Source organism: Myotis myotis, unplaced genomic scaffold, assembly GCF_014108235.1.
Source record: "Myotis myotis isolate mMyoMyo1 unplaced genomic scaffold, mMyoMyo1.p scaffold_m19_p_12, whole genome shotgun sequence".
In the NCBI taxonomy this organism is placed as follows: Eukaryota; Metazoa; Chordata; class Mammalia; order Chiroptera; family Vespertilionidae; genus Myotis; species Myotis myotis.
In genome coordinates, this window is record NW_023416316.1 from 55,287,727 (window position 1) to 55,310,119 (window position 22,393).

At 48.7% G+C, this 22,393-nt stretch overlaps 1 long non-coding RNA gene across 1 annotated transcript in view; it reads left to right on the forward strand.

The window, feature by feature from the left end:
• Positions 1-19,866, forward strand: part of LOC118667550 — a 49,788-nt gene extending 29,922 nt beyond the window's left edge. The window contains exons 3-4 of the long non-coding RNA XR_004971316.1: positions 14,461-14,594; positions 19,298-19,866. This is a non-coding gene — a long non-coding RNA (uncharacterized LOC118667550). The remainder of the gene's footprint in view (positions 1-14,460; positions 14,595-19,297) is intronic.
• Positions 19,867-22,393: the final 2,527 nt, after the last annotated feature.

The following is a 22,393-nucleotide window of genomic DNA, read 5'->3' on the forward strand; positions in this document are numbered from 1 at the left end:
CTAGTTCTTTTGCTTACTGGGCATGCTTTGGTGGTGGTTGTTTTTGTGGGGGGGGGGGGGGGGAGGACGTCATGTGCCATACACCCCATACGCCCCGACTGTGGATTCTCAGATCAACTTTAGATACACAGGTCAGGCCTGCACTGTTCTGGTAGCTGGAATTGCTCCCTTTAAAACTGTCCTTGGAGGTGCTTCTTTTCAAGCAGCCAAGGGCCGTGCGTGTGCGTGTGTGTGTGTGTGTGTGTGTGTGTGTGTGTGTGTGTTTCTGAGAGGACTTGGAAAGGGGCTGGGGGTGGAGTGCCTGTGATGAGGCTCAGCCTCCCTTCCCATTGCCACCTGCTGTCCAGGGCAGGGGAGTCCTGGCCAGGTTTTCCCAGGGTCCTCCTGTGTCAGGAGGAGATGCTTTCACCAAAAGGTCTATTAGGGGTGTGTGTGTGTGGGGGGGGGGGGGTGAAAGGGACAGGGCTGTTGGCAGGGCCACTATTCCATGCTTCAGTCTCTGCTGTCTGCAGTCTCCATGTATTGATTCTCTCCTCGCTCCACTCTCTACTTTCCGTGGGTTTATATTCACTTTATAAAGACAAGCAATCCCCGCGTTTACAGTATTTTATTAAAGTTTTGTGGAGAGGAGAGAAGCAGAGAGGGAGGAAAAGGCTGGATTTGGGGCCAGGGGGTGGGGTGATGACTGGCTGCTGGAGAGAGAGGAGGAGAGAGGGAGGGAGAGAAAGGGAAGGCAGACATGCGTGAGAGTCCCAAGCAGCAGCCAAGAAGCAGAGAAAGGGGACAAGGTAGGGGGGAGGGGGGAGTGTGCCAGCCTCACAGAAAAGAGCAAAGACCTGAACATGAAGAATGGTTAGCAACTGAAGTGCAAATGGACTTTGGGCTGCTGCTGGCCAAGAGTGCTGCAAACAAAATACAAAGCAGGCCACCGTGACAACTCAGAGCAACAGAAGTCGTGAGGAGGCAGTTAAGAGATGCCCCAGAAATGGCCCAGCAAATAACCAAATAAACGCCCGAGTATGCTAATATACTGAGGAGAGGGGGTGGGGGGGGGGGGAGAGAGAAAGAGAGAGAGAGAGAGAGAGAGAGAGAGAGAGAGAGAGAGAATAATAATGAAGGTCTGAGACAGAGAGCAACATCAAGTGAAAGCAAAACAGAGATAGACAGGGACAAAACACACACACATAGCCAGACCCCAAGAGAGGGACCCAGAGAAAAGGACAGAAAGGACTGGGCGGGGGGGGGGTGGGGGGGGTGATGGGGGGTGGAGTGAGGGGAGAGAGAACGTCTCCAGCCAAATGCGGGAGACTTGGCAGGTGGACAGCAGCAGCCGGCCAGGCAGTAACTGCACTTGCTGTGTCTAGTCTATTGTTGTCTGGGAGGGGAGGGGTAGGGGGAGTTGTTTGTTTGTTTTGTTGTTGGGCCTCTTTGTCTCTTTTGTTGCAAGCAGTTAGTTTGCGTCTTTCCCAGACACTGGGCTGATGGAAGGGCTTTATGGATTTTTTCTTAAAGGGACAGGATTAGCTAGTATACCAGTATTAGTGATTTCTCAGTCCTAACCAGTTCCCACCCAAATGCCTGTTTTATTTTTAAGGATCATATTAAACATGGAAAGTCAGTCTTTATGCTGTTTTGTGCCTGATTATCAAGAATAAACTGGTCAATTTCACCTTCCCCACCAAATCTCCCACAGGGTTGCCAACAGGGGCAGGGGAAGGAAGACAGAAAAAGAGAAAAACCTACAAATAAAAGCAAATGGAGACCGTATATAAGTAGCCTCAAACACATGGGTAAATATTCTACACTTTAAATTTTTTTAAAAATTCTATTTTTTTTTTTTAACCTAGGCATCAAGACCAGAAATATAAACTTGGAGCTTTAAATTACCAGCAGAAGAGGGGCTCTGAAGAGGGGTAGTGGGACACCCCCCCCACACACACACACACACTGCCAAGGCCTCCCCCACCCCCACCCCTACCCCCCAGCCTAAATCTCAGGTTGGCTTTCCTCCCATGTCCTCTCCAGGCTCCATCCCAGAAAGACAAAAAGTGAGGCTCTGGGAGCCTGTCTGGGGTCGCTGCCCTGGATGCAGCCTTCCTGAAGGAGCCAGCCATTGGTACACTTGGGCAGCCCAGGTGCAGGTGTTGGGGGTCCCGAGTCACCAAACTGAACAGAGAGCTGCTTTCCATTCACTTGAGGAGAGGCAGGGGCAAGAGGGGTGTCCTGCAAGCCTGCGACTTTTTCATTTCCAGAGACTCCCAGCTTCCAGTCCTCATAGTAACTTAAATAGGTTTGGGTCTGAGGCAGGACGGCTTGGGAAAGAAATGAAATTGAAAGGCACTCCCAAATGCATCCACCTTTGGTACTCAGTTCTCTCTAGACCTCTTCCCATAAGAAAGCCCAGCTCTGTGTCTCAATCCTATCTTCCCCTTCTCCTCTCTCGCTTTAACATCTCCCAGTGGAATCTACGTTACAAATAAACGACTACAGTCCCAGGGCTCTGGGCTATAGGAGAGTATGGGTGGGTGGCGATGGCAAAGGGGGGGGGGGGCTCCTTTGTGAAAGGGATCCTTTATATTCGAAGCAAACACAGATCAGAGTGGACGTTTCTGCCCCTTCAAGTGTGGCTGCCACAGTTGGAGGGTACCAGCTGGCTGGGGGAGGCGGGGGGATGTTAGGGGGCTTTTCCCCTGCCCCACCCTCCAGGAGTTTGGGAGTTAAAAAAGAAGGTAGGCAATTCTGTCAAAGGCTTAGGCCTGGCGGTGGTGAGGTAGGGAGTTAAGAAGCAAACTGCTTATATACCCTCATCCACAACTGGTTCCACTGCCCGCCTCACCTCTCCCGGCTGCAAACCATGTTCAAAGCCACCCTAGGGGTCCCGCTGACCCGCCGTGGCTGCATTCTTTGGTTTCTGGCAGGGTACCATTCCAAGGGGACCTGAAAACCCCCCTCCTTTTCAGGTCACTCTCTGTTGAGTTATCTCCAACATGGCCTTGGGGGCAACATGGGTTAAAGCGTGCAGGGACCAGCCGAGGGTGGAGAAATGGGTAATGAGGAATTGTGACCTCGGTTCTGGGCAGGCCCAGTCTGAAGGAGGCCTGTGCACAGGATTGGCGCGAAGGAGCGAGGCAGGAGCCCGTGGGGTTGCGGGGCAGGGTTGCATAGGGCGGTGCGCATTGGAGCAGAGCGGTGGAGAGAGAGAACGCAATGCGGTGGGGACCGGGCATCGGTGGCCACCTTTGCTGAGACAGTTTGCGTCTGCAGTCGCACGAAGTAACTGATAGCCTCCTAATTTTGAGCGGAGGAAAAACTTGATTCCGATTTCAGGACCGTGGCGCAACACCTGAGCCCTGGTGGCATCCCAAAGGGCCACATCCGGCGCGTTGAAGGATCAAAGCAACATGTTGGCAATAACCCCGGCGGGGTCAAGTGTGATTCCAGTCCGACTTCAATCGGAGGAGAGTGAGAAGCGCCCCAGGGGCACCAGGCCGGGAGTACCTGCCCTGTTGCGTCATCAGCCATCCGAGGTGCTGGGTGGCGGCGGGTTCCGTTTATCTTCTCCGCACGCTGCCCAGCGGCGCCCTGCGACAGTCCCTGTCCCAGGAGCGTCCCGTGGGCTTGTTGGTTTGCGAGTTGAAGCCCCCGGGTCGTATGGCTGTCCGTAAACATCTCAAACCCCGCTCATCACAGACAAAATAAACACACAATAGGCCACAAACGAAGGGACTTGGGGCACTTGCGTGGTAGTCTCCTGGCCCGGCCCACAGAGCTGCGTGACCCGGAGTAAGGGAACCTTCCTCCCTCTAATTCCCTGGGTCTTAGAACGAGGTCTCCTCCCTCCTGACTATTCCTGTCTCCGAAACATAACAACGACCCCCGCAAACCCTCAGCGTCCACCTCTGGAAAGGGGCCCAGAGGCACAGAAGGCTTGCCTTAAGGCCGCCGAGCTCCTCACGCCAGGACCCCCTCACACCAGGGCGTCGTGTCTCCGTGGGAGACGAAACCCAGCGGGAGGACGCGCAGGGGGAGCCCCGGCCCCCACTCCGGAGGCAACCCGCGCGGCACTGTGGGCGCGTCTCCCAAGCCACACGCAGGAGCACTGGGAGGCAGGCAGGCGCTCCAAGCTCCAGCAAAATGAAATCTCAAAAAAAAAATTAATTTGAATCAAACTAAACTCCAAGCCTGCAGGTCCCCACTGCAGTGAGGTGGGGGCGGAGGGGTGGGAGGGCGGGGCCGCGCAGTCGGTGGGGGATGAGAAGCTGGCTCTGCCTGCAGAGCCTGTGCCTTCGGGGGCTCCGCCACCGCCTGCTCCCACCCGCAAGGTTTGCACTCACAGGGGAGAGGGAGGAGGAGGGACAGGAGGCGATAGCTGGAAGGAAAGGGGGCTCTTTTTCTCCTCCTGCCAGTGCCACTCGAGGCAAACTTGGGGTGGCCGAGAAAACTTTGGGCGAAAAGTTTGTAGCGCGATTAGTGGAGGAGGCTGAAGGCAAGCAAGCAGTTCTGGGGTGAGGGTGGGGTGGGGGAGCGCGGTGGGTGCTATTGGGAAGCCAGGTCCAGAGGCGGTTCAAGATCCAAGTATCGTTGGTCAAGTTCACTAAAGGCCACAGACGCTGCCAAGGGCGGACGCTGTGGGGAGTCAGGACCTTCTTTAGCAGACAGCGAGGCAGAGCCGGGAGTTCGGGGGTTTGTGCAGATGTCGAAAGCAAGAGCCAGCACTCGCTCAGAGCAGCAGTGCGAAAGGCTCATCTGCCGAGGCAGGATCAGATCTGCGGGCTCCGGGGCCTCGCCCCCCACCCTCCCCCACCCAGAGAGGTGCGCCTGGGATCTTTGGAGCAAGGCACGCAGTTTCGCGTTGTGCGCGAGGGCCCCAAGCACGCACCACGTGCACCCACAGCCTCTGGCGGGGACATGTGGAGTGCGCCCCGGGACGGGAGGGGGCCACAACGCCCAGGGCAGCCTTCTGCCAGGTCCCCGCCTGCGCATCCTCGCAGGGGAAGGACAAAGTGGCCCAACCCAACATCTCCCTGCCCCCTGGGAAGGCAGCCTGGTTCGCCGGCTGGAGCGCGAGGCCGCAGCCGCTGGGCTTGGCACTTGCTTTTCCTCGGTGCGCACACAGAATTCAATTATGCCACCCCAGCGGAGCCTCGTCCTCTTTCGCTGTAGCGCCTGGGGCGTTTCGAAGGGGAATTTCCCAATCCTCAGATAAAAGCCGATCGTTCTAAAGCGAGCTGGGTTCCGTAGTAACTACGGCGGGGTGGGGACAAAACGAATCCAAATCGGATGTGAGTTTCCAGCCCGAAGTGGCTTATTTAGGCTCAGGGAGCGCCATTCCTAAACGCTCGGCTGCCGCTATTTCGGGAGAAGTTGGAGAGCGGAGAGAAAGCAAGGTTATTTCAAGTGACTCCCGGAACCCAACATTCTTTCCAGGGCTCTCTAGGTGTCTGCCCGCCCCTCGGCTCCAGCTTCGCAGCCCGGCCGCCCGGCCTTTGATAGTTCAACCCGGTCAGCTCCCCAGTGAAACTACCTGTTGGGAGATGCCGCAGCCGAGACATTCGGCCTGGCTTGCTCCGCGCGCCAGCCGGGCCCCGGGAGGACGAGGACGGAGAGCCATGGCCGGCCGTGCGCGCCTGGCACTGCCCGGCCCCGGAGCTGCGCCCGCGCCTCTGCCCGCTCTGCGGGAACGGGAGGCGGGGGCCTGGCCGCAAGGATGGGCTCCAAGACTTCACGAACCTCTCCATCCGAACACCGCGAAGCCGCACCGGTTGTGCTGGCCTCTCCGTGCAAGTCTGACTTTAAAAACACCAAAAGCCCGCTGGCGGATTCCTCGGTGACCACCCCGCACCCTGCGGCCCAACACCGAGCCCTCCCCCTGCCCCGAAATTCACTCTCTGGCTCTTGAAATGCGGAAAAGCCCCGCAGCGCTGCGAGTTGCCGCGGGGAAACGGCTCTGATCTTACGAGAAAACCGAATCTCTCTATTTTTAAACACTGGGCGAGGGAGCCCCGCTAGCAAGGCCAATTTGTACCGTTTTCTTACAGACTGGGGGTGGGGGGGGGGCGATTTTCGGAGGCCCGGAGGGCAGGGAGCTTGTCGCTCACAGGAACCTGTGGGAAGGTCAGGTCGCTGATTTGGGAAGCGCATGGCCAGGGTTTGCCGCGCTAGGCGCCCTCTCCGACCAAGCCGCCCCGACATGAACTTGGGGGGAAAGGGGAGGCATGGGCTGGGCTAAAATGGGTGATTTCCCCCCAGACGCGCGGCCGAAGGGAGTCTCCGCTTTGTGTCTCCGATGCGGGTTTCTGCTTTTTGATAGATAAGCCCACTCGGTTTGGGAAGCAGTGGAACTTGCGAGAAGCCCGACGGAGGGGCCCTCTGGGGTCGAAGGGGGCGGGAACACTTCCTCCGGGGCTGGGGATGCGGCGACGCCTGATTTCCTCGGGCGTGCGCTCCGTCCTGCAGGGTCACCACGCGCCCCGCTGAAAGAACGAAATGGGGACAGACATTGGGCCCCCGCAGGGAAGGAGGGAGGGGCTCCCCGTTTTGTTCAGGGCACTCATTTTTACAGAGAAAACGGCCGGGCTACCTGGAAGGAGGAGAGTTTATTCGCGAGGATTTGCCGCACGGGGAGGAGAGCTGAGACTTCCCCTGAAAGGCGGCTCGGCGCGCTCCCCGCACCGCAGTCCCTTCTTATGCTCCCCGCAGCCTGCAGTCCCACCCCGGGTCCCAGGCCTCAGTCCTCAGTGACATTCGCTCCCCCGGGTTCCCGCTCCCTGCCCATCCTCTCAGCTCCGGGTGGCCCAGGGCCTCGCTGCGGCTGGAATAACTCTGGCAAACTTGCCCTTCCCAGGCGCTCACGTGCCCGTGGGCTTTCCACGTGCACTGCAGCCCTGGGGGCTGGCCTGGGGGCGGGGGGGGCGCTGGGAAAGCCAGCGTGTTTTCCAGCACTCAGCCTCCGCGCCCCGGTTTTCAGTTTGGTCCCAGAGGCACCGACCCACGGAGAATAAACAATGCCGCTTATTGGAGATGCAAACAGGCACGGAAACGAGCCACGCGGGAAAGCAAGCATTTTAACAAGCGGACAGACGTGTAATGTACAGCGGAAGGCGTGGCTCTCCCATGACAGAAGCCCCACACTCTAGGTGTGTCAAGGAGGGCGGTGGGAGCTCTTTTCATTTATTTCGTTTTGCCTCTGGAAGGCAGGTGGAGTTGTTACCTGCTGAAGCCGCTCTGCAAGCCACCGCCACCTCCTCCCCGCTTAGCTCTCAAAGTCACACAGGGAGCGGTCATTCACCAGGGAGGGGTCTTCCAGGTGTCCACACACTTCCGCACCTTTATTCCACTCCCCTCAACAACTGAAAACACTACCTCCCCTTTAGGCAGTGACAACAGGAGCTTTTTTGGGGGGAGGGGGGGCGAGGGGGTGAGATGTCATTGTAACAGGCATGGCCAGATAATTTAAGATACAAAAAAAATTTCTTTCGCCCTAGCCGGTTTGGTTCAGTGGATAGAGCGTCATCAGCCTGCGAACTGAAAGGTCCCAGGTTCAATTCCAGTCAAGGGCACATGCCCTGGTTGTGGGCTTGATCCCCGGTGGGGGACTTGCAGGAGGCAGCCGATCCATGATTCTCTCTCATCATGGATGTTTCTATCTCTCTCCCCCTCTTCCTTTCTCTCTGAAATCAATAAAAATATATTTTAAAAAATTTATTTTTTTTAAAAAAAATAAATAAGCTCAGATTCCTTCTGAGTGCTGGCTGGGAAAGTGGGGGCTGGGAAGTCCTCCCAGGGTGCAGGGTGCAACTGATTTCTGTCCTGCCTCATGGCCTTGGGAAGGGTCTGCCATCTGCTCTGAACACCCCCTTACAATGTCAGAAACCTTGCTGTCTGCAAACATGGGCAGGAGGCTGCCATGGCAGGCGGCGCTGCTTTAAATAGGAAGAAGGGGGGGGGGGAGTCCCCACCTTCCCACCCACCAGACAACCTGCCTCCCACCCCCAAAGGCCAAGCGGCCGGCAAGGGCCACCACCAGGAACACCCAGATTCCGGGGGAGTGGGGTGAAAATGAACCAGCGGTGTGCTGTAGGAACAAATCTCTATTTGATTCTCAGGAGCTGAGGTGCCCCCAGTACTGGTCTCCCCAATTCAACTACTGAGGTTTTAGTGTCCCAGCCTCTGCACCTTCTATGGCACAGTCTCTCCACTGTTGTTGTTGTTCAGCTAATGCTGGGAGAGACTTTGGAGGTGTGCTAGTCCATTTCTACTGCTTCTGATCATGCCAAGGAGAAGGTCTCATCTCATGAAGGTGAGTCCTGTGCGCGACACAGCGCTCTCCACCAAGGGAACTGGACTGGGGCTGGCTCTGGCAACCAAGGGCATCTCTTTTGTCGGGAAAATGGTACCAACTGTGCCCGAGGAACAGCCTAAATTTTCTTCTTCCCACCTCAGCTGATGGCCTTACACATTGTTGTTCATACACTGTTGTTGCCTAATTTAATTTCTGTATGATCTTCAGAACTTGCTCAGTTGACGGCAGCCCTTTCTGCCCACCCCAGGTGACACCTTCCCCCAGGAAGGGTTTCTGCCTCACAAAGTCAGGCTTGGGATGCAAAGTCAGGCCTCTGCAAAGTCAGAGGCTGAATTTTAGAAGGTGCCTCGGGCATTGGGGGTGAGCATGGCTCTGTCTTTCCCACCATTTTCCAAATCAATTGGCATGGATCTTTCTATTTTACAGATGCGGAAACTGAGGGGCAAAAGAGGGACTTGGCTTAATCAGGGTCACACAATGAGCTGAGAGCAGAGTCTGCACCAGAACCCACATTTCTTTTTTAAATTTTATTTAGAGAGAGAGGAAGGGACAAGGAGAAACATCAGAGAGAGAGAGAGAGAGAGAGAGAGAGAGAGAGAGAGAGGGAGAGAGAGAGAGAGAGAGAGATCTGCTGCCTTCTGCATGCCCCCTACTGGGGATCAACTTCATAGAGAGCCCTCAACCCAGGACGTGTGCCCTAAGCCTGAATGGAACCAGCGACCACTCAATGCATGGGACGATGCTCCCTCCACCGACTGAGCCAGACCCCAAATTTCTTGATGTGAAGCCCCTTTGCTCAGTGCTGAGGGTGGTATGGAAGCTAATAATAAAACACTGCTCAGGAAGCATCAACTGTGCATCAGGCCATGTGCCAGACACTTCACACAACTCATCATCACAGCAAGCCTAAGGAGCATCATTAGTCCAAATGAGAATAAAAAATAAAATTGTAAGAGTAATATATGTATAAGTCAGAATACTTCAAATAATACCCAAGGGCATACGATGAAAATACAGAACTCCACCTCTGCCGTCTCTCCCAGACCATGTTGATGTTTTTGGTTCATTTAGTAAGGTTCTCCCCATAACTGATACACAGATGTGATCGATGCTTTATGAATGAGGAGAGCGAGGCTCATGGTCAAGACAACCAGCTGTGGCTACTGACTCCAGACTCCATTAGTCCACGTGAGCTAAGCTGAGTGGGGAGAAAAAGGAGTGAGCGAGGCCACAGATAAAATGAAGGGTCAGGTCAGCGTTTACGTCACCCCTTCCCCTCCTCCCCACCTGCCCCTCTAGGCTCCCGCTATTGCTACAGTGTTTCAGGACCTGAGCCCACAGGCCCCTTCCACGAAGAGAACCTGATAACCACTTGTGATGACTGCATTCCTCTCCTCAGGCCGCTGTCACCCAAGTAATGTCACCCCAGTACTGCCACCCCCCCCCCCCCGTGCTGCCCCCACCCTGGACTAGCTCTGGGACTGGGGTAAGCCTCTTTAGCGTTAACTTTCCCTGCCTCCCTCTCAGCATTGTTGGGGAGCTCAAAGGAGAGACAGGGAAAGGACTGTGTATCCCTGAAATCTTTATGTAAATAGAGCAGCTGCGCTAGGGCCCCCATGGCCCTTGAATTCCAAACAGTGTTCTTTGCAAAAGGGTGTGTTTTGGGGGGGGTTTGAGGGTTTGCGTTTTTGTGTGCTGTGTCAATAGGACCAGGGCTAGAAGTGTGCCTTCAAGTGGAAGGGGATGTTCACTCATTGGTGAAAAATGGGAGCACTGAATCTTTGGGATCAGAGACTTTGGGAGTACAAAGCGGATTTCTTTGGACTGGAGAACATGCCATGCTCAGCTGGTGAAGGCAGGAGGAGGCCTCGTCCTGCTTGGGGTGCACAGTCCCAGGTGTGGCTGAAAAGATGCTGGAGCCTGTCTCGTTGCGGAAGTGTCCAGCACCCAAGGCTGACCTGCGACTGTTCCAGAGCAGGCAGGGGAGGGGGAGGGTACGTGCTGGGCAGCATGCATTTCATTTGTTTATCCTGTGTTCCAGTGGAAAGGGAAGGGGTGTTAGGAGACGGATATGATCATTCTTCCAAGAAGTTCGTCCTGTCCCCGAGGCTCCTTCTTTCTGGAAGAATCTTTAGAAACACCCTGAGTTGAGGGGACTCCAAGTGAGAGCAAATAATGGGCGGGGGGCCATGGTCTCCCAGGCTGTGCGGAGGAGGAGCAGGTGTGGAGGGCTGGCGTGTCTGAAAATCCGTCGAGACCCAGGAGCGACACCCTGTGAAATGCACACATCTTCGATGGTCCCGAGGAAGAATCCGAGCCTCAGGGAGGAAGAAGGAAACGGATTTTCAATGAATGAAGGGGGCTGCGTTCCAGAGAAAACCAGTGACAAGGAGGGAAGGTCCGATTTCTTGGAGGCCCAGCCAGGCTGCAGAGCCTGCCTTCAATGCCGGCGTCAGGACAAAGGATGCTGCGCCCCCTGGTGTCCGCCTGGCAGTCGGCGCCAGCTCGCTGCGGCCGGGAACCTTGGGCCGTCAGACACAGGGACCAGCTGTGGAAGTCCTCGGGTCAGATGCCTTTTCTTGTTTGCTAAGGGAGTGGAAGTCGAAATAGCCTTTGCTTTTCTCAATTCTGGAATCTGAATAGTGACTCTGATGTCGAGAGAGGAGGGTTATGTTCTTGCATGCACTGGAGGCAGACCAGACAATGCCTGTTTAGCCAAAAAGCAAAATCCTGCATTTTAGGTAGAGAATCGGGTGTGGGGCGAGTCATAGAGCATTTTAAAACCTCCCTTTCCGGGCATTAAAACCAAAGGGGTGAGAGTAAGATGTTGGTAGCTCTTTTCCAAGCTCTACTACTGAGATTTATTGGATAACATGTTACACTGCTTTTCCAGAGCCTTGCAAATTTGACCTTTTGAAAAATTGCTATGAAGGTGCAAATGTTGTATGTTTCAGCATCCCGAGTTCCTGATCCTGAGCAAAGGGTGTTTTTGTGTGTGTGTGTGTCCCCCTTCCTTTTAAAAATGCAAACTGTGCCTCTTTTTAGCACGGTAGGCGTCCCCTCTGCCTTTTGTGGGGCCTCCTACAGAAAGCAGCAGAGTGAGCAGGCCTTCCGATGCTGCTGTTTCCTTTAAAAATAAAGCACGAACGTGCGGCGCTGGAAACTATGCTCCTAACGTGTTCCATGTGGTAGGTGTGAATATCTGCTTCAATAGTTCCAGGCACAAGACCAAAACCTTCCCCAGAATTAGCAGCGTTTTCAGCTATAATCTAGCTCACGTTTCCACAAATAGGTACAAAGGCCAATTTGGGAGTATGCTCTGTCCAAGGGGCTGTGTGGTTGGGTTCCACTGAAATTTCAGGCTGTTCCTGGTATGGTCAGGTGATTTGCAGTAGAAACAGCCCCAGGAAAAATGATGGTGTCATCCAGAGTTCACGCTCCTTACCCCTGCATGGTTAGACGCTGAGAGGAGGAGTCAGTTGTGTCTCCCGGCAATATCTCCTTTCTTATCTCTGTGTAGTGGGTGCATTTTGCCTTTTGTTTTTAAGAAACTGATCCAGTCCTGCAAAAGGTCACTGGAGGAGCAATCTTGGTTTTGCGGATGTGGAGGGAGTAGGCAGCCATTGCCCTGTAATAGACAGTGTCGGCATCTGATGTGCTGCGTGGGGGGAGTAGGTCCCTCTGCATGAGAGAGGTGAGCTGGGAGGAAAAACAGCAGCACAGACAAGATGACCATGGCTACTGTGGAGGATGGGGTTAGTGCAGTGACCGGGAGCGCTGTGCCTCCTCTGTCGGGGGCCAGCTACGTTCTGGCTTGAATTGTGTTGTATCCATCTTCCACTCCTAGGCTGAAGTCCTAACCCCCAGTACCCAGAATGTGACTGTATTTAGAGGTAAAGATTGAAAGATGTTACGAAGTTAAAGGAGGTCATTAGGGTGAGCTCCAATCTACTGTGACTAGAGAAGTCCTTAGAAGAAGGGGCCAGACACAGGAACAGAGGGAAAACTCCACTAAGACACAGTGAGGAGGGGCCTCAGTGAGTAGGCAAGCCAAGAGTGAGGCCCTAGAACAGTGGTTCTCAACCTTCTGGCCCTTTAAATACAGTTCCTCATGTTGTGACCCCACCATAAAATTATTTTCGTTGCTACTTCATAACTGTAATGTTGCTACTGTTATGAATCATAATATAAATATCTGATATGCAGAACGGTCTTAGGTGACTCGTGTGAAAGGGTCGGTCGACCGCCAAAGGGGTCGCGACCCACAGGTTGAGAACCGCTGCCCTAGAACAAAGCAATCCTGCTGACACCTGGATCTCAGGCTTCCAGCTGCCAGTGTTGTCAGAAAGTGAATTCTTGTCATTTAAGCTTCTCAGTCTGTGGTTCTTTGCTACGGTAGCCCTAGCAAACTTATACAAGTCGCAACTCACACCAGCCAGTTTTGTGTTCCAGTTGCGGATGCAGACCTAGAGTCACCATTTTTTGTTTTTAGTTTTTATGAGAGGTTAAGAATCTTTGCTTCTCAAATGTTGGCAGTAGGGCTAGCTTCATGGGCATTGACCTGTGAAGTCACATAAGACTCCTACCTACAGTCAGCCCTCTGTATCCGCGGGTTCTGAATCCCTGGATTCAACCAACTGCGAATTAAAATTGCTTGAAATAAATCTCACATTGTGGCTGACAGATACTATGTAGTTAAGGCTTAGGATGGTTGTGTCTGTACTGAACACATACAGACTTTTTGTGCTTGTCATTCATTATTCCCTAAACAATAGCATAACATCTATTGACATAACATTTACATTATGTTAGGAATTATAAGTAATCCAGAGATGACTTAAAGTATATGGGAGGATGTACCATATACTATGCCATTTTATGAAAGGGACTTGAGCATCCTGGGATTTGATACGGGGGGCAGGGGGATTCTGGAACCAATCCCCCATGGATACTGAGGGATGACTGTAGTAAAAAGTTGCCTCCAAAACATTTGGTTGCCATCTTGAAATTCTTAAAATTTTGAACAAGGGCCCTTCATTTTCTTGTTGCACTAGGCCCCACAAACTATGTAGCTAGTCCTTAGTATAAATTTTAAATAATGTTCAGGTTAAGCGTTTGGCAGCCGAAACAACATATGTCTGAGGCTGGATGTAGCATGGGACACTGATAGAAACCTCTTGTCACTAATTGGATGAAGACCTCTCATTCCCTGAGAATCCATGGGAAGGAATTTATGGAGCCCAGAGGTATCATGGAGGTGAGAGAAAAGATATTCCCAGGTGTGACTCCCTGAGATTCTGCAGGACCCAGTGTGGCCCTGACCAAGATGCTTTTCTCTCTCCGGGATGGGCCGTGAGAGCCTCTCAGTAAGACTATGTTGAGAAGAGGCGCAGCAAGAGGAACTGTTTGGTTTGGGGCGAAGGGCTGGGTTGGGCCCCCACCAATGACTGATGCTGGAAGCTCTCCCAGGCTCGTCCATCCAGGCACCGAGCTGAGCTTTGGGAAGGTGGATCTGAATATATTCCCCAGGATGGCCATCAAGACCCTGTGGGCCAGTGCAGCCCATGTAACAGCAACACAGAGACATAGCAAGCAGCCACGGTGAGAGGGGACTGTGAACAGGACTCTTCTCCTTAAGCCCAGCCAGTCCCAGGATTCCTGAGGGGTTCTCAGCTGCGCTGGGCTAGGAGGGCTGAGCTGGAAGAGTGCAGCCTGGCCGGCTGGCTTCCAGGCAGACTTGACCGTTAATTGTAAGTAAATGATATACTTTTTCATGGTACATGCCATGCCAGTTGATTCTGAAACTTTGGAAGAGAAAGTTTGGCCCCTGGTGAAAGGAAGGCCAGTCCTCGGTGGAGCAGAGTCATGGGGATATTATGAAGAGATCCTGTTTTGAAGGCTTTGCGTTGATTTATAGAACCTCCCCGAAAATATTATAGCGGAATGTTTGGTCAGGAGGCCTGCTTTTTTAAGTTCTATTTCTGCCCAGTACTGGCTAGCTGGGGAGTGTAAATTTTAAAAGAAGTCATTTCTTATGCACATTTATGCAAACTCCCTCAGGGGAATGAGTGAAAGACTGTTTGAGACACTCCGAATTTCTTGGAAGAAAGTTGCTATATAAATTAATATAGAGCTTTTTTTCCTTCCTTTTATCACAGGTCTGCAGGACATATGGAAGAACTCTCCCATCATGCAAGGGAGAAAATGAAACTCTCTACTGGCCTCTATCAGGGACGCTAACATTTCTCCTCTCCCATGCAAGTTTTCCAAACCACAAGATTCTGATTTCCAGGTCAGAGAATAAGGCTTTCCTTTTGTTATTCTTTATACTTTGCCTGGGAAGAGTCCCCGAGGGAGCATGCGAGGGACTGATTATTGTGAGCCTGCTTGGGGCGAGGCCAGGACCCAGGTACAGCCCCGGGTGTGCAATCGCCTGCACAGTGATCTGTGGGCCCTAAGTCAGCTCCTAAGGTGTCCTGACGAACACCATCGCCCTCCCCCACTTCTCCTCTGGGCTTAGCCAATCCCAGGATTCTTAAGGGGTTGGGTTAGTGAGTCAATATTTAAGAGGATTCAAATCTAAACTTGGCATTTCTGATTTAATTCCTAAGTGACAGCTGCCTTCAGCAAGAGGAAAATAAGAAACCTTGCTAAACATTGAAACTTAAAGACCACTGGTTTAAGAGAAATGAAAACTATGTCCATGAATGTTCACAGCAGCATTAGCTTCATAATAGCCCAAAAGGGGAAACCATTCAAATGTCCACCAACTAATGAATGGATGAAGAGAATGTGGTATATCCATACAATGAAATACTACTTGGCAATAAAAAGGAATGAAATACTCATACATGTTACAGCATTGATGAACGTTAAAACACCATGCTAAGTGAAAGAAGCTAGTCATATAATGTAGGATTCCATTTATGTGAAATTCCTAGACTAGGCAAATCTATAGAGACAGAAAATAGACTAGTGGCTGCAGAAGGCTGGGAGTCAAAAGGCGGGCATTGGAAGGCAATGGTACAGCAATGAACATGTTAGAAAGTTAATTGTGGTGAAGGTTGAACAACTCTGTGAATGGACCAAAGCCAATGGATTTTGTGCTATAAATGGGCGAATTGCATAGTGTGCAAATAATATTTCAATACAGCTGTTAAACATTTTTTTTAAATGATACTTTTAAAAAGAGCATTGCTTTATGTCTCTTTTTCTGCAACTCACCACCTTGGGATCCATGTGCTCAGGCTTACAAACAGATTTTATGAGCTAAGTAAAATGAGGATGTGGAAAATAGTGATTTTCCCCTTAGTTCAGTGGTTCTCAACCTTCTGGCCCTTTAATACAGTTCCTCATGTTGTGACCCCAACCATAAAATTATTTTCGTTGCTACTTCATAACTGTAATGTTGCTACTGTTATGAATCATAATGTAAATATCTGATATGCAGGATGGTCTTAGGCTACCCCTGTGAAAGGGTCGTTTGACCACCAAAGGGGTCGCGACCCACAGGTTGAGAACCGCTGCCTTAGACGGAGAGATTGACTTGCAGGTTGGTGCACAGCCACAATACTTGTACCTGTAACTGTTTTGAACTTTGCTGCAAAATTTTGCCTTAGGCTCAAATCATTAAAATATGTTTAAACAATGATACATAAGTGGCTTTGTTGTTTCTGTCTTCCCATATTCCTTTCCGCTTCCTTAAGTAATAGCACCCCAATTTTCTCTTAAGAAACCACCCACCTTCTTTTCAGTTCATGTGGTTTGAATATTGTTGACCCTTTCTTTGCCGCAGGCTCTGTGACTCAGGCCTGGTCAACCAGCAAATTCTATTAAGTAGCATGTTGGAGCTGGCTCATACCAGCTCATCCGAACCAACTCGTAAATTTTTAGGAATTTTGTGAGCCAGTTGTTAAACATAATCATTATTAAAAGCTAGATTACATGAGCTTATAATTAAATAAATTATATTTAAAACAAAGTTAATAGGCTCTCAACATTCATTGTTTCCTATTCATTTGATTAGGGTTTACTGCTATCTGTGCTCTGGAGTTTCCTTACACCTACTGGACGTACGGTATAAGGGTGGAAGTACTGTGTCAGAATGTGCTACTGTGCATCTCCTCCAACTATAGGTTCAGTGACTTCCCAGGGGCAGCCTGTCGTTAGCCATGGTGGCAGTATTCAACTACGGAATTAGGCAAATACTATACATCAGGGCTTTCCCTTTTCTGTCAGGAGACTGTTAAACATGTATCAGCTTGAGTGGCTTAAACAGCAGTCCCCAGAAGCCATGTTTGTGTCCTGATCCCTGGAATTTGTGAATATACCTTATTTGGAAAAAGTGCCTTAGCAGTTGGAATTAAGTTAAAGATCGTGAGATGAGATCATCCTGGATTATCCCCGTGACCTTATGATATGAGGGAGAGGGAGGGAGGGAGAGAGAGAGAGAGAGAGAGAGAGAGAGATTTGACACAGACACAGAGGAGGCACACAGATAAGAGGAGAGGCAACGTGATCACATACATAGGCAGAGATTGGACTGATGTGACCATAAGCCAAGGAATGCCTGGAGTTATCAGGAGTTCGAACTAAATCTCCCCCAGGGTTTGTGAAGGGAGCACAGGCCTGCTCACACCTTGATTTCGGATAACTGGCCTTCAGAAATTGTGAAAGAACAGATGTATCTTTTTTTAAGTCACCTAGTCTGTGGTAATTTGTTATGGTCGCCATGGGAAACTAATATACCTGCATACCACTGCAGCATGACTGCATGGTTCCGGGATGGCTACGTGACCCAAGCCAGGGCAATGAAGGTTAGTTTCTACTGTAAAAGAAACACTCTCAGACTGGAGGGTTGCTGAGTGGTTCCATGTTGGCTACTATACTCGCCCACAAATGCAAATAGTGCAGAAAGTGGTCAAGTTGGGATCTCAGAGAAAGAGAGGGAGAGGGAGAGGGAGGGAGGGGGGGGGGGGGGAGAGAGAGAGAGAGAGAGAGAGAGAGAGAGAGAGAAAGAAAGAGAGAGAGAGACATTTTAGACAACGTTGTTTGAGAAGCTGGATCTAATCTACCACTTGGAATTTTTATTATAGGAACAAATGTCTTTTCATTTTAAACCAAGTTCCCAACCAATATAGACATGTCAATTTTCAGAGAACATTTGAAAGTGCTAATTTGCACAGGCAGGGTTGTTGATATATACAAGTGCTATCATTTGATCAGTTACCATTTTGATCAGGCATAACTGACAACCAGAGAAATAGAAATCAAACAGTGAACAATCTGGGATCTACCCAAACACAATCATGTTCATTTGTTCCACACATACTTACTGAGTCCGACCATGCCTAAAGCATTCCATTCAGGATGGATACCCATCCTTTTAAGAACTTACAATGAGTTTGCCAGTAAGGTGTCTAGTATAGCCTACATCATTGAGATCACCATTAGTAGTAACTTTTTATTATTTAGTTCATTTTCTTCTGGACAGTACTAAATTCATTTTCCTTCACTATTTTTTTCCTAGAGTGAATTTGTTTAATGCACAATCAAAATATTTTAACTTTTTTATGAGATTACATTTAAATCTCATAAAAGATATTTTGCCAAATTGAATATTTTTAGTTGGGAAGATATTCTCAAAGTGCTTTTCAATGACATTGTACCTTTGGTAATTTTGTACCTTTCAAGAATTTTTATTTCCCATTACCCTTAGTAATTTATTAGTGGAGACTGGCATATTTCTGAAAGGAGCATGTCACAGAAAATCCTAGGGAGAGACATACTGTATTGAACTCATTTTAAAATAAAAGGAAAATCTTTTTTACCTTCAGCACTTCTATCTTTAAACATTTTTCCACTTCAAGAGGTTTAAAATTAATTTTGTCCCCCATAATCCTATTTCTTTCCGCTACTTTCCAATACCTTTGTTTTTTGATGAGCACGTTTTGGATGAATTCCCAGTCAACTTTTAAAATCTAATTAAACTCAGCTAAGTTTAACTCGGATAGCATTTAGAGTCAATTTCTTGATAGTTGAATAACGAGGGGCCTATCTTGGGGATTCTTAAAACAAATGGTTCCTGAGGGTTGCTTGTTGCTGAACGTCACTAGCACTGACGTCAGCAACGTCAATAAACTAATGCCTGCATGTCGTGACTTAAAATAGCAGTGATCTTTCAAATGCAAATATCCAAAGGCTATATTATTTGCTAGCACTTTTATATTTGCTAGTAGCATTAATTATCGAAAGGAATTGTTTTGAGTATTTTCAAGGCCATTCCTCCCATAAATCATCAAACACATAAAGAACAAGATAGCAAACCACACACACACACACACACACACACACACACACACACACACACGGCCTAGGAAAGTAGAGATTTCACTAAGGAGGGATGGCGTACATTAATCAGTCAATAACAATTCATATTTACTCTCCTAGTCTAGAACAAGCCTCCTCTCTTTGCTACAAAAAGGAGCCACCAAAATCTTTTGGGAGATTAGGATCGTTATCAATATGGCCTTAAAGGAAAACATGAGAAAATAAAAACTGTTTTTATATCCCCTATAGAAGCCTAAGTTAAAAACTGGGAACATATCAAGTTTACCAAAAACAGGGGAAAACAGATGAAAATAAGCTTTAGGAGACCACTTTCTTTCCATGCACAAAAGCAGCTTTCAAATGTTACTCATTCTTGATAACGCTGGCTAAAGAGAATCCAAGTACGTTTGCTTTTCCCCTAAAGCTAAAAAGAAACTTACCATCAAAGTTAAATATAAGGAACCAGAAAAAATCAGTGATTTGTTCCTTGATGGAAAATTTATGCCAGAGATACGAGTTTCGGGGTGTTTTTTTCTTACACTAAATTATTTTCTTCATGTGGAAAACTGATAGAAATCTAGGTGAATGGATATAATTAAGTACTTTTGTGGCTCCAACTCTAAATTATTATTATTTTTTTCATCGAACATCTCAACATTTGCCCAGGAACCAGAGGAGAGGAACAGCTTTTTTCAGAGTGAGGCCCTCAGACCTTTCCCGGCTGCCTGGACAAAGGTTTGGAATGAATACAATAGCGAACCATCCTGCCTTGGACCCGAATCTAGATTGATGACCTAATACATCTCTGCCTGCCATAGCTTTATGAGCATCAAGAACTGGGCGCCTGCCACTATCAACAAACAGAGCTTCCCCAGAGCTTATCCATCCACAGAAACTCAAGTATCCCCCACAGCACAGCTCACAGTCTCCCAGGGCTCACGGCGCTTCCTTGAGCTTTCACCACACGTGACACGGAAACTCCTCTTTGCCAGGATCATTCTTAAAGGAGAGGAAGTGTGCCCGTTCCTCTCCCGTGTCATCTTGGTTTTCGAACAGAGCAATCACTGAGAAGCTAAGGAAGCTTAGCACCAGCGTCCTCCTGGTCCAGGGCCCCTCATTTTGTATTTGTACTTTTGCATTCTTTTCGTCAAAAGAATCCCCTCGATTGTATAAACTATAGGCCATCCCCTCCCCACCGCCCTCCCCCAAATTGGGATCTGCTCCTCAATCCAAGAGAACTGACCCCAAATCTTAGCTTGATAAAAGCGTACAAATTAAACACAAACTCTTCTTCGTCGTTTATGGACATCCCCTACCCCTGGCCAGTCACCACGAAGGATGAGATCTCTTAGTTTGAGCCTCTGGTCCTCAGATGTCCTCTCACCTAGAGAAGTGCTTCAAAAACCAGCCGCACGTTAAGCGTATTCTCCTTAGCTCCTCCCTGAAAGGTCACCCTACTGAGGGCTAATTATTACAATGGCTCATGAACTCTTCAGGCCAGAAGTATTTCCGTGCCTGGTCAAGTGGTATCACTGTTCCAGTGTCAGCGAAGCTTCGTTTTCCAGTAAAGTTCATTGGTTTGGACTAGACTTCTATACCTTTCCTAACAGGGCTCTTGAGGGACCAAACCACAGAAACATTTATTTTTTTCTTATTATGAAAGTATCATATGTGTGAGTGCGTGTGTGTAAAACATATCTTGAAACATTATAATAATATGTAGCCTAGAAAGTGAAAATCTTCTGTAATCTCACGCAGCTGAGAAAACCAGTTAACTTTTTTTTCAAAGCATATATTAAAATTTCATTTATTATTTTACAAAAATAAGATTATACTCTCCACTTTGAAGAGTGCTATATTTATACCACCTCATAGTATGTCTTAGACATCTTTCCATGCCTGTCTGTAAAAAGTAATCTTTTTAGTCCTTTTTTTTTAAAAAAAAAATGTTCCATGGTATTGCACTGTATGCCCGACACACTTTCCTTAACCAATTGCTGTTAATGCACGTTTGGGTTCTTTCCAATTTTCCCTGTAACAAATATTCTTGCAAACATCGTTTTACACTTACATCTTTGAGCAGTTGTAGGAGTATTTCTCTATGATGAATTCCCAGAAGGTGAATTATTATTGGGTCAGAGGGTATGAGCATTTCATTTTTAATAGCTATTGCCAAATTGCTCTCCAATAATTTTATACCGATTTACACCCACAACCACACTGTAAGAAGGAGCCTGTCTCCCCATCCCCCCTCCCTTAGCAACACTAAAACCATGCAATTTGGGGATGTCTGATGTGAGTTAGGAGTTAAGAGGTTCAGCCTGTGGGGTTTTTTCCCTTTGTGAAGAGCTAACAAAGAGATCAAAAGTCTCCCCCTTTCCTTGATGAACCCCCTGCTCTGAGTGAGCCAATACCCAGACAGACATCTAGTTAATGTGAGAGGCGGAAAATTCTAACACCTACTGCTTGTGTCTCGCTGAATTTATTACAGACAATTTGTCCGTGAATGTGTAAGCAAATGTGCTAGTTATAGTATACTTAACAACAACTACTAAAGAAATATAAATAGGTACGGACTTTTGCACTGCTGTTTCAATGTAAACAACACATTTAATAGTGCAGCGTGAGAATGTTTACATCTGTACAATAATTTGATTTCATCCCTATGTGTATTGGAGCAAAGTAATTTGAAAAAAAAAAAACAACCCATTCTTTAAAGAGATGTGAAGAGTGACTTTGAATCAGCCCATTAAGGAAGAGCAAGGTTTGCCCAATACCAGTCTGCAGGAGCTCATTTTGGGGGTTAACTATGGCTCGAATTTCCTGAATTAGGAGCACTGGGCATTAAACTGGGGGAAATTTCAGGAGTTATCCAGTCAAAAGATTTGGATTTCTGCTCCACAAAGAGTTGCTTAGAGTTGCTTCAACGAAACAGAAGAGGTTGGTAGAGGACTAAAGTAGCCAGGGGTCAAGGTTCTTGGTGTTCCAACCCTAATCCCACCCCAAGAGGCCCACTTTGGACTATTTATGTGTTAGGCCACATATTGTGTTACCTGGGACAAGGTGATCTCTGATTTTCCTCATCTGCACAGTAGACATTCTAACACTGCCTATTTAAGAGTAACAAAGGCATAATTAAATAATACCACACACGGAAAGTGCTTAGCCCAGTGCCTGGTATATGCCAAGGACTCAATTAATTTTTGCTATTTTATTATCTAAGATTTACCTTTAAAACAGGATTTTCCTGCTAATAAATACATGTTAAAACCACCCAATTATTTTTATCTCCTGTAAAATATGATTATTTCAGATGGAGTGGTTTTAAATGTATTTCTTGATTCCCAATCAAATGGTCATTTTCATTCTCGAACCCCTGTCCAAAATAGCTGGGATCTCTGAGGATAATGTGGCCTCCCACACACCAGGAAGTGCCACCCGCCAGCAACCTGGCCGAGACCAGAGCTGCTCTATCTGTGTTCCAGTTGATTGATGGCAGACATATGACCATGCAAAGCAAAGTTTTCCCTGTCCCGTGGGAGAAGGTCCCTGTAGGTTCATCACAAGAATTAACATGAAAGTTACAACATGTTAAGAATAGTACCTAGTTTGCCTCCCTATGATTGTAAGGATAGTTAAAAGGAATTTGGAAATAGACACTTACTTAAACTTTCTACGACTAGCTGAATTTTCTATTCTTGGCCGGACATTTTTAAGAGGAAGAATTCATCCAACAAACATACACTCTTATCAATCCTTTTC